The 19684-nt window shown below is 38.0% G+C and overlaps 1 non-coding gene across 1 annotated transcript; it reads right to left on the bottom strand.

Moving 5' to 3' along the window:
• Positions 1-764: 764 nt before the first annotated feature.
• Positions 765-948, bottom strand: LOC140330211 (U2 spliceosomal RNA). The gene has a single exon (XR_011920680.1). It is a non-coding gene; the product is annotated as a U2 spliceosomal RNA (small nuclear RNA).
• Positions 949-19684: the final 18736 nt, after the last annotated feature.

Raw genomic sequence — 19684 nt, forward strand, 5'->3', positions numbered from 1 at the left:
CTCACGGGCAACTTGGGGATATCACCCAGGCAAAAAGAAACTCCAATCCAAACAAGGCTTCAATTCAATTTGCATAGGATGCAAATCACAGGAACTCAGCCAAAAAAAAAAAAAAAAAAAAAAAAAACTCCTCCTCCAGAAACTGCAACCGAAGTTGTGCAGTCCACATCCAACGATACTTTCTCTGGCTGAAGTCAGAAAAGAGCTGATCACCCTCACACCGTTCAGCCAGCTCTGTCCCCTATAGCAGTAACCGGTGCACCCACAGGAAACACCGGGAGGCCGAGGACAGTCGGTAGCCTACTTAGTTAGCCTCCAAGCGTGAATCTGTAAACAGATCTTTGCCAAAAGGCCGAGAGGCGATAACCCATTAAGGGCCCCAAGTGGGCCTGCCCCCGTGGGCCCAGTATGGGCCGGTCGTATGAGAGGAGAGGCCGGCTGTGTTTCCCAGATGCCCAGGCACACCTGGCTGGCAGGTGCCCACCTCAGCATTTGCCTGTTTTGCATGTACCCGCCTCCAAACGCCAGTCTGCCCGGGCACCGCCGCTCCAAGGAGAAAGCATTGGTGGGCTTAAACCTGGGGTGATATGCTTCAAGCAAACAAACAGGGGAGGGAGGGCTTGCTTGAGGCATTCCTCTGAGGAGGATCCCAAATCGCCAAGGCCAAAGGCTTGCCAGTCAGATGTGACATCTTGGCATTTGCAGCCATTTCTTGCCTGAGGAGGGAGGATTTGGTCTTGTTCTGTCTTTGGAGTACCATATAAGAGAGTTGCACCGCTCCTGGAAGCACTGCAATACCAGGGCGATGCGTGGAGTGGACCGAGCAAGCTCTACTTCCATCTCCCTGTCCTAAAAATCCATTTAATATATGGTCCCCAGATCGGGGACGTATCAAATATTAAACTGATAAGAACAGATTTTTTTTTTAATTCCTTATTTAAAAATCATATTAAAACATATAAAATAAAATTAACATTTCCATGTATTCAAAACAACAAAAACAAAATCATAATAATTATATTTCACATACAAAAGAAATAACAATCCAAAAGCAACACATTATCTTATTTACATAATCCCACCCACAAAATATCCCACAACTTTATTCCACCCACAAAAACGAACATATTTACATAAACACATCCCACACACTTTATCCCACCCCCAACAAAACAAACTTATTAGCATAACCCCACCCACAGACTTTCCCAAAATTAAAGACCTTTATTCCACCCAACACCAAAAAATGTGTTTACATATTTCCACACTATACATTCCAAATACCCACACCCACATCCAATGTTCACTCCAAATCATCAAGTCCATATATCTTGTTTTCTTTAATGTAAAAAAAAAATATATAAATATAAAAACACACAATATTGATATAAAAAAACAAGGTTACACCCACTCCTTCCATTTGTGAAACATCCACTTTTCTTTTATAAATTCTTTCCCTTTTTTACATAAATCATAATGAACATATAAAAACAACCTACCACGGACCATGGAGGCACATTAACTTGGACTTATTAAAACTTTTTTAAACACTAACATATTCCTTACATCCCACAAACACTCCTTTAAACAACAAACAATCATCCACATCACTCTTTTGATTTCTGCTTCAATACCTAACCCATAACTAACCATATCAAAGGTCACACATTCTCTGTCAGTCAACCCCTTAATCAAACTTCCCAAACAACTACGTACTTCTCTAGCAAAATCACACCCCCACATCCCATGATCCATATTCTCAATTCCCCCACATCCTTCTCTAGGACACTTCCCACTCTCCACACACCTCCTTTTTTGAAATTTTCGTGTCTGTAAACACCTATGCACACACATCCATGCCACATCTCTCTGCCTATTCTCAATTTCTTTATCACATACATTCTTCCACACTTACACTCCTCCATTTTTACACCTCCAATCATCTCCATCTCCTCCCTTTCTCTCATCCTCATCCTCATCATCACTTTCTTTCTAATACGCCACTCTTCCACCGATACATCCTGCAATTCATACCTCCTAATATACCTTTCAATTCTTACATAAAACCATGGGGACACAAAACACCGGTTTATCAATCTGACTTCTCCATAATGTACATCTTCTCAGCACTCCTCCACCTGCATACCTTATCATACAACCTCCAATCCCATCTTTCTTACTTAATCCCACACACGCACTTAGATACTTTACTCCCTAAAAACCTCTCCACATCCACCATCCCTTTTCCTCCATTCACACCCAACTTAACCACTTTCAGCCTACTTAACTTTTCCATTTTCGAATTCCATAAAAAACTAAAAAGATCTTTTACTATCCTCTTTAACACTGTCAGGCGCTGGAAACACTAGAAACAAATACAATAATATAGTCACTATCACAGCTTTTATCACCAACACTCTCCCTTCCATTGTCATACTTCTCATACTCCATAAACCCACTTTCTTCCTTACTTTTCCACTTGCCTCACACCAACTTTCCCGACCATCCAAATCATTATCAAATTTTACTCCTAATACTTTTATACTTCCCTTACATTCTTTCCACCCACTACTCTCAAACCTTCTCCATAGTCCAAACAACTTACATTAACTCTTGTCCATATTAATCTTAAAACCACTTACACTGCAAAAGATACTCGCTAGTAACCTTACCCTCCTCAAACTTTCCACATCCCTACACACCACAGTGATATCATCCATATATCTTATCACCTTGAGACACCTTCCACTCCCCCCAGGAATCTCCACACCTCTGACACACTTATCACTCATTATAATTCTAATCAACGGTTCTATTACACATATAAACAAAACAGGCGATAAGGGACACCCTTGCCTTACCCCTGACTTAATCTTAATTTCTTTTGTTAACCATCCATTCGTCACCACATTAATCCAATTTAACACCACCCCAGGCACACCCATTTTCTCTTAAACCTTAAACATAAAAGCATGTGACACTCGATCATACGCTTTCTCAAAATCCACAGCCAGTACACTCACAGGAATCTTTCTATCCTTGCAAAACCATAACACATCTCTTAAAAGCACCAAACTTTCATTAATCTTTCTCCCAGGTACCACACACACTTGCTCTTCTCCCACCATTTTATCCACCACTTTCCTCATTCTTTCTGCAATCACTTTTGCCAAGACTGTATTCAATTCTATATTCAATAATGTTATAGGCCTCCAATCCTTCAAATCCATCCTCTCTCCCTTCTTATAAAACAAAACAATCACACTTTCACGCATAGTTTTAAACATCCTTCCACTTTTCAACACTTCACATATTACATCATACAACTCCTTTCCAATCACATCCCAAAAGACACAATAAAATTCACACGGTAACCCATCTTTCCCTGGTGTTTTCCCTTTCTTCATTCCTTTCATACTTTTCTCTACCTCTTCTATGCACACTTCCCTACTCAGCCATTCACTCTCTTCTTTCTCCACAACATTATTCAAACTATTAAGCACATCATCCTATATGCTTTCATCTCTTACACTTTCTGATAACAAATTTTCATAGAAACTTCTCACCACTTCACTCACCCTTATATTCCCTTCTATTTCGTTTCCACTCTCATCCATTACTTTCACCATTTCCACCTCATTTTTAAAAATTTTCTTAAATCATTTTGTACATTTTTCATCTTCTTCTTTTACAATTCTCCTTCTTTGCACTAAAATATCCCTCCCTCTTTGTTTTAAACACTTTTTCACCATTTCTCTCGCTTCCGCCAACTCACTTTCCACATTCACCCCCCACTCTCTTACTTCATTCAGATACATAACTCTTTTATGCCATAATTCATAAAACTCTCTCTTTACACGCTCAAAACCTTTTTTTTTTTTATAAAAAAAACCTTTAACTCACACTCTTCAACCAATCCCACCACTCAGTAATACACTTATCATTCTTCCTACATTTCCATTTCACCAATGCATTCCTATATTCCTCACATATCTTCTTATCTTTCAATAATTCCACATTCAATTTCCATAGACCTTTACCATACACTCTATCAGATGTCATACTCACGGTACATTCCAACCTTCCATGGTTCGTGAAGGGCATGTTTTTCCCATCCTTTAGACAAAAAACAAAAATCTTTACATGATTTACTATCCCCTTTATCGCTAAAATATGTAAAACCTTTTTCTTCACCCACATCAAACAATCCAAAAATTTTTAATAATGCTCCCAACTCCTTCCCCGACACATCAATCCCACCACTATTCCCACTACAACCCACCCTGCACCTATCCCCATCTTTAATTATACAATTAAAATCCCCCACCATCACCGTTAATTCTTTTCCTCCCAAAAACAAACTTATTTTTTCCCATAATTCCACTCTTTCCCTCCTTTCAACAGATGCATACACACATATAACCCTAAACACAATTCCCCCTTTCTCACACCACACAATAACTGCCCTCCCCACCTCTATTTCAACTTTTTTAATAACTTTAATATTTTTATTCCCACATATTATCCCTACTCCTTGATTTTTTTTTCTCTTGTTTAAAGACCACACCGCTGTCCCCTTAGTCCAGTCTTTTGGGTCATCTTCCAGATTACATTCTTGTTCACAGTGAATGTCTGCAGTATATGAGTCCAAAAGTCTATAAATTGCTGTCCTTCTATCCTTGCTCCTAATACCGTGGACATTCACCCATGAGATCTTTAGATTCATTTAAAAGTGTTTTAGGCTTTCCTTCCTTCATGACTTCTTCGTCGCCTTCCCTCTTCCTTTTAATCTTTTTGCCCTTGCACTTCTTGTTCGCAAAAAAATTCTCTCTCTCTCCATTCCAAACAGGTCCTCAATATTTACCTGCTGCACCACACGGAGCTCGAAATCCGCCCTCCTATCCGCTTTCGGGTGGCGTCTACCCCAATAGCAGCATGGGAGGAACCCGCAGGAACCTCCCAAGGCCGAGGCGGCTGGCACCCTACTTGCTAGCACTCTCAACGCAAATACAAGCACGCTTGATCTTAGCCAAAAGGCCGAGAAGCGATAACCCATTAAGGGGCCCAAGTGGGCCTGCCCCCGTGGGCCCAGCATGGGCCGGTCGTAGTGAGAGGAGAGGCCAGCTGTGTTTCCCAGATGCCCAGGCACACCTGGCTGGCAGGTGCCCGCATCAGCATCTGTCTGTTTTGCATGTTCCGCCTCCAAACGCCAGTCTGCTCAGACTCCGCCGCTCCGAGGAAAAAGCATTGGTGGGCTTAAACCTGGGGTGATATTCTTCAAGCAAGCAGGGGAGGGAGGGCTTGCTTGAAGCATTCCTCTGAGGTGGGCCTCCAAACCTATACAGCATCATATCATATGTCATTTTCCCATATCCAGTCAGGGCTTGTACTATCAGACCACAAAACTCCCATATTTTCTTTGCAAAAGCACACTCCCCAAAAGCATGTGACACTGTTCCATCCTGTTTACAACCATATCTCGGGCAAATAGGGTTTTTCCCCAACTTTCTCTTATACTGAAAGGATCTAGTTGGCAAACACTCGTGAACCATCTGCCACCCCAAGTCTTTTAGTTAATTTGAAAAAAATTCCTCATATTAATTCTTTCCCAAATTTCTTCAAATTTTTCTTCTGAAAAACAACCTATTTTGCATATTTGTTCATCCCTCCGTTTCTCCTTCCAAATCTTTTTTGCATCCAATAATATTGCCACCTCCATACCTTCTAGATCAAAATACTGGCTTGGAATTTCCCAGCACCAAGGCACATTCTTCTCAAGCCTATACCAACCCCTCTTTCGCATAATGTAACCAATCTCATACTGTAACAGAAAGGACCAGTCACTATCACCTTTTATGACAGTCTTCAGGCACAAAACGAAAAAATGGATCCATAAAAATTCTTTTAAATCGGGGATCCCTTTTCCACCCTTTAGTAAGGATTTCTGCATAATAACTCTTTTCAATTTTTCTGCTTCTGAATTCCAAATAAAAATGTACATCCTCCTTATTATCTTTTTTAGAGTTCTTTCATTTGGTGGGTAAACCAGACTCAAGAATAGCAAGATAGGTAAAATCACATTTTTTATTACTAAAATTTTCACGGTCATAGTTAACCTTCCTAAAGACCAAAAATCAAACTTTTTTTTTTTTTTTACTCTTTCTAAAAGCTCTTCCCAGCTTAGCCTTCCATCATTGGTTTCTTCAAATTTTACTCCCAAATTTTTATAGGGTCTCTTTGCGCTTTAATTCTTATTTCTGTATGAGTCCAATCACCTACTACTAAACAGCCACATTTATCTGTATTTAGTTTGAAACCTGATCTAGTACAGAAAAGTTCTGTTGTCCAAAGTGCCCTTTTGACTGTCTGTTCTGATGTGCACAACACTGTTACATCGTCCATATAAGCTACCACATTTCCATTCCATTACTTCCTGGTGACACAACTCCCTTTAATATTTTGTCTTTCCTGATCATCTTCATCAAAGGCTCTAAAGCACAAATGAACAACATTGGAGACAAAGGACACCCTTGTTTCACCCCAGAACACATATGTACTTCTTTTGTCATAAAGCCATTCACTAAAACCTTACTTGTAGATCCTGCATATAAACTTTTTAGACATTTAACATCTTCGTAGTGAATCCCATTCCATTAAAGATATTCCATAAATAATCATGTACTACTCTATCAAAAGCTTTCTGAAAGTCTAGGGTAATTAAGGCCAAGCTTTGCCCTCTTTCAGTCATCCAAGCAATAATATCTTCAATCAAGTTCAAATGTTCATGAATGTTCCTTTTGGGTATGCCACATACTTGATGTCTATGTATTACCTTGGAGATCACATTTTTCATCCTACTGGCCAAAATCCTAGCGTAAATTTTATAGTCTGTATTCAAAGTAATTGGTCTCCAATTTTTTAACTCCTCCAAATTACCTTTCCTTGGTATTAGTGTTATTACTCCTTTTTTCCAAGAAGGTGGTACTTGACAAGAATCAAACACCTCTTTTATTATTTCCACAAAATCTTTACCCAAAACGGACCAAAACTTTTGGTAAAACTCTACAGGTAAACCATCACATCTTGGTGTTTTATTCTTTTTACATTCTTTCACAGCCACCCATACTTCTTCAACCCTTTTATTATTATTATTATTATTATTAAACAGGATTTATATAGCGCCAACATATTACGCAGCGCTTGTTCCAATATCCAAATCATTTTTTTCCAGTTCATCCAATTTCAACTCCAGACAAGATACATTTTCTTCCATAATATCTTTATCAATTTTCTACCTTCCAAAAAGTTATGTGTATTATTCTTCTATCACTTTCAATATTTTATCCTTTTCAGTATGCCCATGCATTGTTTTAATGAACTGTTAATGTGTTACGCTTTTCTTGAAAAAAAACCTTGAGCATTTTTCTCCTCCTTCCAATTTCTCTATCTTAACTCTATTTATTATTTCTTTCCCTTTTTTATAGATTTCTACTTTTATCCTCTGTTCAACTTCAGTCAAGAGATCCTTTACATAAACATTACACTTCTTTAGATTTAGCAAATCTTGTCTCTTCATATTTAACGTTTTAAACCATTTCTTTTTCAGCAAACCTTCTTTTTTTCCTTCTTCCATAAAAAAATCTTTTATCTTTTCCTTAGTCCATTTTTGTCCTTTTTTTCCCATTTCTCTTTCTTCATTCATCCTTACACAATTAAAATTTCCAATCACAATCAGTTGTCCAATTCCAGGAAAAAACAACTTAATCTTTTCCAAAAACATAATTCTCTCTTGTTTACTTGCAGGAGCGTATATAACAAAAATTCTTATCAGATCTCCTTCAACTTCATGAGATACTAGTAGAGCTCTGCCCGGCTCTACCTCTATGAAAGATCTCACTGAAATCTTATTGAACTTAATCAATAGACCTACTCCTGTAGCTTTATTTTTATCATCACCAGACCAAACCGATTGGCCTAACTTCCATTCATTCCTTAGATCCGCATAATCAAACTGGAAATCAATTCCACATTCCTGTATGCAGAATATCTCCCATTCTAGATTTTTTTTCGTTTTTTTTAATATATTCGTTTTTCTATATGCAAAAATCCTTTGATACATAATCAAAAAATGTTGCCCTTTTTTCCAGAAATTTATTACTCATCACCTATTTTTAAGAACCCCATCCTTGATTTCTTAAATTTTCTTTACTTATGGCGAATACACTTCTTTTTCATCTGCAGACCCAGTTTCACAGGTTATGTCCTCTCTTCCTTCCTTAGACACCGATGTACCATCTGATCTTCTTCTTCTTCTTCTTCTCCCCACATTTTGTTCTTTTTTCCCACGCGACCATCCCTTATATGTTACCACTTTCCTCCCAAAGCCGGGCTCGCCACCTCCTCCGCACTCTCATCTACATATTCATTTTACTCCACCACTCCTCGTGCCTCCTCCAGCTGCACGGCCCGCCTATTCCGGCATCTGCCTTCTCCACTTCCGGGACCGGCAACGCCGACTCCTCCCCACGGTCTGCCATTACCACCGCTGTCTCCGCCGAGGGCGTGCTCTTTTCCACCAGAATTTCTTCCGTTTTTCCTTCTAAAGCTTCTTTGAAACTTTTCTTTGCAGTCTCTTCTAATGGACAGCTTCTAAAAAGGTGGCCTCTTACCCCACATCCATTGCATTGCTTCTCATTTTGGCATTCCGTGCTGCTGTGACTTGAATCTCCACACTTCCTGCAGCATGGTTTTTGAGCTGTGCAGGAATCCTTTGTATGATAATACTGACAGCATTTAGTACAGTAGTTTGGCATTCCATTATAAAACAGAGCCCCTTTGTCTCTTCCCAGGAAGAAAAACTGTGGGAGATGTAACAGTTCATTTGTTCCTTCCTGACGTTTTTTCTAACAAGAAATTTATATTTGCCATTCCACAATTTTTCTGAATTATATATCTTCCCCATGGGTTTTAAATAGGCACAGTACCTTCTTAAAAAAAGAAAAATATCCTCTTCACCTACAAAGGGGTTATACATATGTACAATACCCATTACATCTTCCTCTTCACACAGCACCCGAAAAGTTAGCCCATATAGCTCTTCATTACTTAAATTCATCCTTAGATTGCTTACAAAATTTTTGTAGAATCTAGCTTCTTGAAAGGTCAGAAAAAATTCACCTTTCTTGTGATCTTTTAAGCAAAAAATTTCACTTCTGTTTGCTTTCAGGGTTTTAAAGCACACCTCATGCACAAAGAACTTCAAACAAAATTTTTTCTTTCACCTCAACACTTGCTGTTACCACTACTGTATTCTTCACCCTCGGCTCGGACGAGACAGGGCCAGTAATTTTTGGGCCTTGCAGGACCATCTTGCAGCTTTTCCTCCAACTCCAACCAAAACTGAACCGCTTTCAGAAGAAAACTCCTTCCACGGCCATCGATTCTCCTTTCTCCATCCCTTCGGACTCCAGATGTTAAGTGAGAAAAAAACGTAGATCCACCTCCTCCACGGCACGATCCTAGCCAAAAGGCCGAGAAGCGATAACCCATTAAGGGGCCTGCCCCTGTGGGCCCAGTATGGGCCGGTCGCAGTGAGAGGAGAGGCCAGCTGTGTTTCCCAGATGCCCAGGCACACCTGGCTGGCAGGTGCCTGCATCAGCATCTGTCTGTTTTGCATGTCCCCGCCTCCAAACGCCAGTCCGCTCTGGCCCGGCTTGGGCACCCACCGCCGCTCCAAGGAGAAGCATTGTTGGGCTTAAACCTGGGGTTGATATGCTTCAACCAAGCAGGGGAGGGCTTGCTTGAATCATTCCTGCGAGGAGGATCCCAAATCCCCAAGGCCAAAGGTTTGCCAGTCAGATGTGACATCAAGTGACAGCTTGCCTTTTCCAGCCATTTCTTGCCATTTCCAGCAAGATTTTTTAAGTTGTTTGATAGTATGTGCCAATTCACTTTCCTCGAGATCTCCGTTGATATTCCTTCCGAAAAATCATTTACATTGCAACACTTCATTTTTCTTTCTCTTTCATACTTTATTTTCCTGAAGTCCAGTAGGATTTCTAGAATGAACCTCTCTAGTCCGAAGGTGTTTATTGTTTTTTCCACAATCTTGTAGTGGTTGGGGGGGGTCTAAGCAACAGGGAACCTATTCCCCCTTTCAACAGAGGTTTTTGTATGTGACTCTTCTTTAATTTTTCTGATTTAGAGTTCCAAAAGAAAGTGAAAAGGTTTCTTGTCAGCCTCCTGATTATCCTTTCACTTGGGGGGAAACACTGACCCTAGAAATATCAGCATAGGAAGAATTACGCTTTTGATAATCAGAATCTTCCCTGTCATTGGTAATTTCCTTAGGTTCCAAAAGACTATCTTCTTTTTCACTCTCTCCAAGAGGTTTTGCCAACTTTGTCTCCCATCGTTTATTTCGTCAAATTTTATAATTTCCTTAGGTTCCAAAAGACTATCTTCTTTTTCACTCTCTCCAAGAGGTTTTGCCAACTTTGTCTCCCATCGTTTATTTCGTCAAATTTTACACCAAGGATTTTCAGGGCATCTCTTTGCGTTTTCACCTGTACTTCTTCATGCTGCCAATTCCCGATCACTAGGCACCCGCATTTATCTGCATTTAATTTAAATCCAGATCCTGTGCAGAACGCTTCTGTCCACCACATATTTTTTTTGATGGCTCGTTCCGATGTGCACAGTACTGTCACATCGTCCATATATGCGACAGTTTTCACCTCCGCTCCTTGACTTCCAGGCAGCTTCACTCCCCTTATCACCTTATCTTTTCTCAGCATGTTCATCAAAGGCTCCAACGCACAAATGAAAAGAATCGGTGATAATGGGCATCCTTGTTTTACACCCGCACGTAAGGGTACCTCTTATGTTAGATAACCGTTCACGATTATCCTACAGGACGCGCCTTTATATATCCCTTTGAAACTTTCAATCATCCTTGCAGGCAGCCCCATCTTTTCCAAGACTGCCCACAGATAGATGTGGGAAACTCTATCGAATGCCTTTTGAAAGTCCAAAGTCAGTAAGGCAAGTTTTTGTTCTCTACACGTATGCCACTCAATTATATCTCTGATAAGATTTAGGTGGTCATGAATGCTTCTTTTGGGAACAGCACATACTTGATTTTTATGAATTTTTTATGAATCTTCCCTATCACCATCTTCAATCTATTAACCAATATCTTTGCATATATCTTGTAATCTGTGTTCAGCAAAGTAATAGGCCTCCAGTTCTTCAAGTCTTCTAGGTCTCCTTTTTTTGGAATCATAACCCCCACTCCTTTCTTCCACGATTTGGGAACCTGGTGGGTGTAGAAAACTAAGTTTAGGACCTTTCCCAGGTCTCCACCAATCATCGGCCAAAATTTCTGATAAAACTCGATGGGTAGACCATCCTCCCCCGGAGTTTTGTTCCTTTTGCTTCCTTTAATCGCCGCCCAAACTTCGTCCGTGTTTATATCAGCTTCCAGGTCTTTCAGATCTAAGGTTTCTATGCTTTCTTCCACATAGGATAGGTTCTCTTCAAGCATACTTTTATCGATTTGCCTTAACAGCGAATAGAGTTGTATAGTAGTCTTCCACCACTTTCAACATCCCTATTTTATCCGTAAATCCATGAAGCTTCTTAATCCTTTGCTTACAGGCTCGATCTTTTTTGAAAAAGAAGCGGGAGCATTTCTCTCCTTTTTCCAGTTTCTCGACCTTAACTCTGTTTATGACTTCTTCTTCTTTACGATAAATGTTTCTGTTAATTTATTGCTCCAGTTTCACTAACAGGTTGTCCACCTCCACTCCGCACTGTTTTAAGCTTAATAAACCTTGCTTTTTAGTGTTCAGATGTTTAAACCAGTCTTTCTTCTTTCTCCCTTCCGTCCTCCCCTCTTCTCCAAAAAACCTTTTTTTATCTCTTTTTTTACTGTATCCCACCATTCTATGGGATCTTTAAAATTTTGCTGTTGGTTTCTTAGCTCTTCGTATTTTTTGTTAAATTTGTCACATCGCATGGGGCTTTCCAATAACTTAGTGTTTAATTTCCATATTCCTAGTCCTCTCCCAAAACCTGTCAAAGAGAAGGACCCTATGATCATCTTATGATCAGAAAAGATGTTATCCTCCAACTTTATCTTTGTTATTTTGACCTCCTTATCCACGAAAAAATAATCTATCCTTGATTTACCAGGTATGCCCCGGGTCCTTTACTTTCTCTATCCTCCATCCATCCTGCAGGGCAAAGTCTTGGATTAGTTCTTCTAGGATTGTAGTGGTTATGTCCGGGCGCGTTTCCTTCTTTGATTCTCTTTTTTCCCCTTTCCTTACACAGTTGAAATCTCCAACCAAGATGATGGGCGCAGGCCCCGAAATATACATTCTAATATTCTCAAAAAACTGCTTCCACTCCAGTTTCTTCACTGGAGCATAGATAACGAAAATCCTTATCTCTTCTCCACCACATTCCAAATTAACTAGAAGTGCTCTTCCCGGCACCACCTCTTGAAAACCTTTTAAACAAAAATCCCTTCCTTTAACTAACACACCGATCCCGGTAGCTTTACTCTCATTACTACCAGACCATATAGAAGGGCCACATTTCCATTCTTCTCTTGAACTATAGTTTAGCTGAAAGTCAATTCCACATTCTTGTAACACGAAAATATCACCTTCTTTGGCAGCCAAAAAATCAAAGACTGCAGCTCTTATGCTCCTAATGTTCAAGGAGCATATCTTCATAACTCTCATTGTCCAGGCTAAGTGTTTTCCTCACGGCTCATCAAAACCCGGCCTCTGGGGTCTTCCTGTCTAATAACTTGCTTCTCCTCTGACCATGTAAGTTCAATCTCCTCCTCTGGATTAGATTCAGAAACCTCCGTTTCCACAGTCCTCCGCTCTGTGTCTGTCTTCAGCTTCTTTTTCCCAGACCGAGATTGTCCAGGTCCTGGTTCCCTCAGAACGCTCTTGAAACTTTTGATCGTCTGTTCCACCTTACGAAAAACTGCCATGACTGGCTACCTCCTCACGGCTTTCATTCAAGGTTTCCATTAATACTCCTGTCTTCTGATTATCAACACTTTCCTCCTCCCGACCCCCCTTTTAAGCCCTCATTGCTGTTCCATCTCCATTCTCGGCGGTCTCAGCCACTGGCTCCACCAGCATAGGGGGCTCCCACTTTTTATTGGGCTCCTGCATTTTTCCTTTAGCTACTTCCGCTTAGCTTAGCCTTACATGCTTTTTCTCTGGGCATTCTTTATAAAGGTGCCCTACTTTCCTGCACCTTTTGCATTCTTTTTTCTGCGTACATTCTTTCGTTATATGGCTCTTGTCACCACATCTCCTATATCTTTCCCCTTCCTCAGGACACTCTTCCTTCTTGTGAAATAAATGTTTACATTTGGAACAAAACGCTGGCATCCCGTTATAAAACAAAACCCCTTTATCTCTTCCTAAAAAGAAGACTTGGGGTAGGTGTGTCACATTCCCTATCTCTCCATTCTCTCGATACAGTTTCACTTTGAAACGGTATTTACCATTCCAGAAGTTCACTGAATTATAGATCTTCCCATAAGACGTAACTTTTATTATTATTATTAAACAGGATTTATTTAGCGCCAACATATTACGCAGCGCTGTACATTAGTAATGGGTGAGTCTTTTGTAGACAAGGCGTTCGTTTTTTGAGGGCCCTGTGTAATCTGTTAGAGATTCCGCTCGACTTCTCTTCTGCCTACAGTCCACAGTCCAACGGTAAGACTGAAAGAATCAATCGGTGCCTGGAACAATTTCTCGATTCCTATGTATCAGCCAGGCATTGGAATGAACTACTTCCTTGGGCTGAGGTTGCCCATAGTAGGCGTGTCAGTGAATCTACAGATTTCATCCCTGGGCTAGGCCTCACACTCTGTAATGTAGGCCCTGCACCTAATGGTTACCTCATGGCTACGGGCCTTTCTTTACTTTGAAAGTCCTTGAAAAACATTTATTTTGATGCTTCATTTATTTTACATTAGTTACACACATTTCTATTAAAAAGATTTATTAAAAGATTTGTCAAGTTATTTCATAAAAAAAAATTTTTTCAGTATTTTTCATTCATTTTGCATATTTACATACAGTTTAAGCTGTCTTAGAAAACTAACTGTGATGTGTTTTGGCTGGAACCATAGGGGAACCATTGGGGATGGGATTTATTGCATTTTCTGTCAGATTTTAATTTCTCTTTAAACATAAGTATCATGTACTGTTATGAATGGAAGCTTGTGCAAGACAAAATATAACAGAAAATTGATTAGCCATACTCTGATGAATTTGTGGTACCATCAAGACAAATATTTTTATATGCAGCAATGTAATTGGTAGGTAAGAATAAAAATAGAAGACTTATTAAGTAACACATTTGCAGCAGACATTTTGCAGATTGATTTTGCAATTCTTAATAGTTGAGCTGAAAAAAAAATAATTTCCAAACTTCACATTTCCTGAATGTGTTTTTCATTGTTCCTAATAAAGTTCTCTGGCTGTTTTAAGATGTTCACTGTTCACCAAGTAAAATCCCAGCATTTATTTCCAGTTACACAGGAAATTAGTGATAAAATGTATTTATTACAGTTCATTATTTTCTTATAGAGGAATGGAGAGGCTTGTCCTCATTTAACCCCTAATGCCCTGCAATCCCTCAGTGTCAGGAGGATTTCCAGGGCTCTGTTCATTGCAACCGTGGAAATCCTCCTGTCATTGGGATAACCTGTAAAAAAAAAAAAAGTTTAATGACACAAACACACACACATTAATAAAATAATTTAACATTAAAGCCTTGTCCTATTTTTTACTTATATTTTAACCCTTTCAGGGAATGAATAGGGGATTTATGTACCCCTGTACTCATTCTCCAGGGTGGGACCGTGGGAGTCTCCTTATTAAAGAGGGCTTCCAGATTCCAAAGTAATGCTAAAAATGTTTATAAGAGCCCCCATTGTTTTCAGTGGAAGCTTTCATAAAAGTTTAAAAACGCTTGAAAAAGCCTCTATTGAGTTCAATGGAAGCGTTGTCCCGCGCTTACCCAGCGTTTTAATTTTTTAAATGTTGCAAGCAACGTTTAAGATAACGCTCAAAAACGTGCCTGAAGGAAACATCCTGGTGTAGATTAGCCCATGGGAATGCATGGGGACTTCAAACATGGGCATTAAAAAGCCTCAGGTTAAACGCTGGGGAAACAGTCTGTGTAGACTAAAGCTGCATACACACGTCCAATAATTATCGCTAGAAACGACTGACGAACGACCAATGAACAACCGATTGGCCACAGAAAAGTGACCAAGGACGCCGACGAATGAGGATTGTCATTGGAAACGAATGACTGCCATGGTGGTTCTGATTGGCCGATGATCTTTCACTATCTATCGTGTGTACAGTATTGTGTCGTTCAGTGATGTTTCTGCGGTACACTTTCTCCTTTACATGTCCCTCCCTGCATCTTTGACATTCAACCACTTCTGATACCACTTGCAGTCTATGAAAATAAACAGAAAATTTTCTGTGTTTCTGTAAAAAAAATACAGATAATTTATTGTGATACCAGAAAAAATGTATTTCTGTAAATAAACACAGATATTTCATTCTGATACCATTTACTCTCTTTCAAAAAAGCCAGAAAATATTCTGTAATTCTGTAAAAAAAAAAAAATACAGATATTTCGTTCTGATACCACTTGCTATCAAAAAAGACAGAAAAATATCTGCATTTCTGTAAAGAAAATACAGATATTTCATTCTGATAAAACCTGCTATCTATGAAAATAAACAGAAACATTTCTGTATTTCTGTCAAAAAATACAGATATTTAATTCTGATACCATTTGCTATCTATGAAAATAAACCGAAAATGTCTGTATTTCTGTGCCATAAAAATTTCTGTATTTATGTAAAAAAACACAGATATTTTGTTCTGATACCACTTGCTCTTTATCAAAAAAGCCAGAAAGAATTCTGTATTTTTCTAAAGAAAATACAGATATTTAATTCTTATACCACTTGCTATCTATCAAAAAAGCCAAAAAAATTTCTGTATTTATGTAAAACAACACAGATTTTTCGCTCTGATACCACTTGCTATCTATCAAAAAGCCATGAAAATGTCTGTATTTCTCTAAAGAAAATACAGATATTCCATTCTGATAAAACTTGCTATCTATGAAAATAAACAGAAAAAATTCTGTATTTCTGTAAAAAAATACAGTTATTTAATTCTGATACCACTTGCTATCTATGAAAATAAACAGAAACATTTCTGTAAAAATGATACAGATATTTTATTCTGATCCTACTTGCTATCTATCAAAAAAGCCAGAAAAACTTCTAAATTTCTGTAAAAAAAATACAGATATTTAATTCTTATACCACTTGCTATCTATGAAAATAAACAGGAACTTTTCTGTATTTCTGTAAAACAAATACAGATATTTAATTCTGATACACTTGCTATCAAAAAAGCCATAACATTTCTGTATTTCTGTAAAAAATACAGATATTTATTTCTGATACCACTTGCTAGCTATGAAAGTAAACAGAATAACGTATGTTTTTCTGTAAAAAAAAAAAAAAACATATTTTTTATTCTAAACCTACTTGCTATCTATCAAAAAAGTCAGAAAAGTAAAAAAATACAGATATTTCATTCTGATACCACTTGCTTTCTATCAGAAAAAGCCAGAAAAAAACTCTGTAAAAAAAATTACAGATATTTCATTCCTGATATCACTTGCTATCTATCAAAAAAGTAAATAATTTTTTTGTAGTTTGAGAAAAAAATACAGATATTTCATTCTGATTCCACTTGCTATCAAAAAAGCCAGAAAAATGTCTGCATTTCTGTAAAGAAAATACAGATATTTCATTCTGATAAATCTTGCTATCCATGAAAATAAACAGAAAGTGGTATCAAAAATAAATATCTGTATTTTTTTACAGAAATGTTTCTATCTATCAAAAAAGCCATACAAATTACTTTATTTATATAAAAAATACAGATATTTCATTCTGATACCACTTGCTATCTATGAAAATAAACAGAAAAATGTCTGTATTTGTGTAAAATAATACAGATATTTCATTGTGATACCACTTGCTATCAAAAAGCCAAAAAAATTTCTGTATATTTGTAAAAACAATACAGATATTTTATTCTGATACTACTTGCTATCAAAAAAGCTAGAAAATGTCTGTATTTCTGTAAAGAAAAAACAGATATTTTATTCTGATACCGCTTGCTATCTATGAAAAAACAGAGAGATTGTTTAAAAAAAACAGATATTTCGTTCTGATACCACTTGCTCTCTATAAAAAAAAAGCCAGAACAATTCTGTATTTCTGTTAAGAAAAAATACAGATATTTCATTCTGATATCACTTGCTATGCATCAAAAAGCCATGAAAATTTCTGTATTTCTCTAATGAAAATACAGGTATTTCATTCTGATACTACTTGCTATCTATCAAAAAAGCAAGAAAACTTGCTGTTACTGCTGCCGCCTGCCCAGTAACCAGCTCTGGATGCCAGTTACCAATGCAGTCCCCGCTCCATCTCAGTGCCCACCGCCTCCTCCTGCCGCTGCTACCTGTCACTTGTAACTTATAACAGAGCTGTGTAGCTTGCTAATTTTTGGACTGAAAGACCCCCCTCAGAGACCTCTGCCTGTACTCTGAAGCCTGTGTATGGCTTGTAAAGGAGCGGTGAAACCTGGTGGCAAATTTTTGGACCAGAGGAACTGCCTCGTGCCCCTCTCTGTTCACTTGACCGCCCCATAAAATGGCCTTGCCAGCAACAGAAAAAAGACTTCCTTATTTTTTTTTTACTTGTACAGTGTTGTGCAGAGCTGGAGGAGTCAACTTGACATGTCTCTGTTTTAAATGTATTTATAGGCTGTAGCTCTACACAGTCCCGAAAAACAAAAGAAAAACAAATTTTTCCCCCATTGACTTTAATGGAGTTCGAATTCGACGGACGATCACCCGAATAATTATGCATTATTCGACCGAATAGCGGTCGAATCAAATAGTGAACTATTCGACCAGCTAATCATAAAACCCACGTGGTAGCTGAGGGGGAACAAATGATATCAGTTGATAGCTTAAAGATTCTAGTGGGGTCATAGACTGAAAAGTTGAAAAGTTTTTGATGTTTTTAAAGATCATCAGCATGTATACCATGTAACATTACATTTCTATTTAGTCTTTTCTGAAGAAGCAGAGAAAGAATCTGTTAAACGTGTTGAAAAAGATATTAAATAGAAAGACGTATGACCAATGTACTACTGTGTTTCCCCAAAATTAAGCCCTACCCTGAAAATAAACCTTAGCATGCTAATCATGCAAGGGTAAAATATAAGCCCTCCTTCAAATTTAAGCCCTTTTGGCTTCTTCGGAGAGTGCGGTCACACAGTAGGAGGAGGAATACCAACAGTAAAGAGGGGGCAGAGAGAAAGCAGGAGATTTTCAAAGCACTGGAACAAGGGGTCAAGAAATCCCAATAATCATTTTTGTCCATTCTTATTCATGACTTGTATATAATATAACAGATTTTTGTACATGAATAAATATAGATTTTTTTTGTTCATGAGAAAAATAAGACATCCCCTGAAAATAAGCCCTAATGCAATTTTCAAAGGTTTAGGTTCAGAAATATTATAAGACCCTGTCTTATTTACGGTGAAACACGGTAGCTTCATTTACTATGTGGACATAGTTGAAATTTCTAATAGTTAATAAATTTAATTTTTTGACTAATTGGTGTGTTGGAAATATGTAAAAGCATACAAGGGGTTTAAAGAGAAATATTCTGTTTCCAATGCCACCTTTCTCCTGCTGCTAATTAGGAAAGTTGCAAACAAGAAAATAAAAAAAAAAGTTAAAAATGTTTTTCAAGTACACTTTTTCTTGTTACAAATGAGAAAATTGTGTCCAAAAAAAATAAATAAATGGAGGATACAAAGAGAGATATTTCCCAAGGCCACTTGTCCTGCTGCTGCTGTAAATTGGGAATATTTTAGCCTACAAAAAAATGTTGATTTAACAAACTAGGTGGTATTAAATTTGTTGTCATACCGTGCCATGGCTGCCATGGATAGAAGCCAGTTGTAGCATCTCCCCTTTCAGTGGTTCACTGGCATAGGGAAGCAGTAATTTCGCCACAACCTTATGGCTAGTGTACTCAATTTAGCCTAAAAGTTATAATATGGGGTTGATATTTGCTTTTGCTCAAATTACATCAAAGCTGCATTGTGAAAATTTACAACAAACACTTTTTTTTTAATTTTTTTTTTTTTCCCAATTTAGAACAAAAACAAATGTTTTGTGTTAGGGTAAAGTAAAAAACAAAATTATATGGTGATTAAAATATTAACAAAATGAAAAAAAATAAAGTATTTGGAACTCAGGGATAAAAAATCCCAGGGACTCAAAGGTTAAATAGTCCTCATGAAGGATTTAAGAAAAAAAACAACAACATGACCCACCTGTGTCCTTATTTTGACAATACATACAGCTGAAAAATGACTTTGCAAAACTCCAACTGAGGAATGATTTATTTTTTCAGTGTCAGAGTATTAAACACACTTTAATATGTGATGTAAAAAATATATGTATGCTATTTATTTCTGATAGGTGCACTGCTCTGTTTTAGTG

The sequence above is a fragment of the Pyxicephalus adspersus genome, chromosome 4 (assembly GCF_032062135.1).
Source record: "Pyxicephalus adspersus chromosome 4, UCB_Pads_2.0, whole genome shotgun sequence".
NCBI lineage: Eukaryota > Metazoa > Chordata > Amphibia > Anura > Pyxicephalidae > Pyxicephalus > Pyxicephalus adspersus.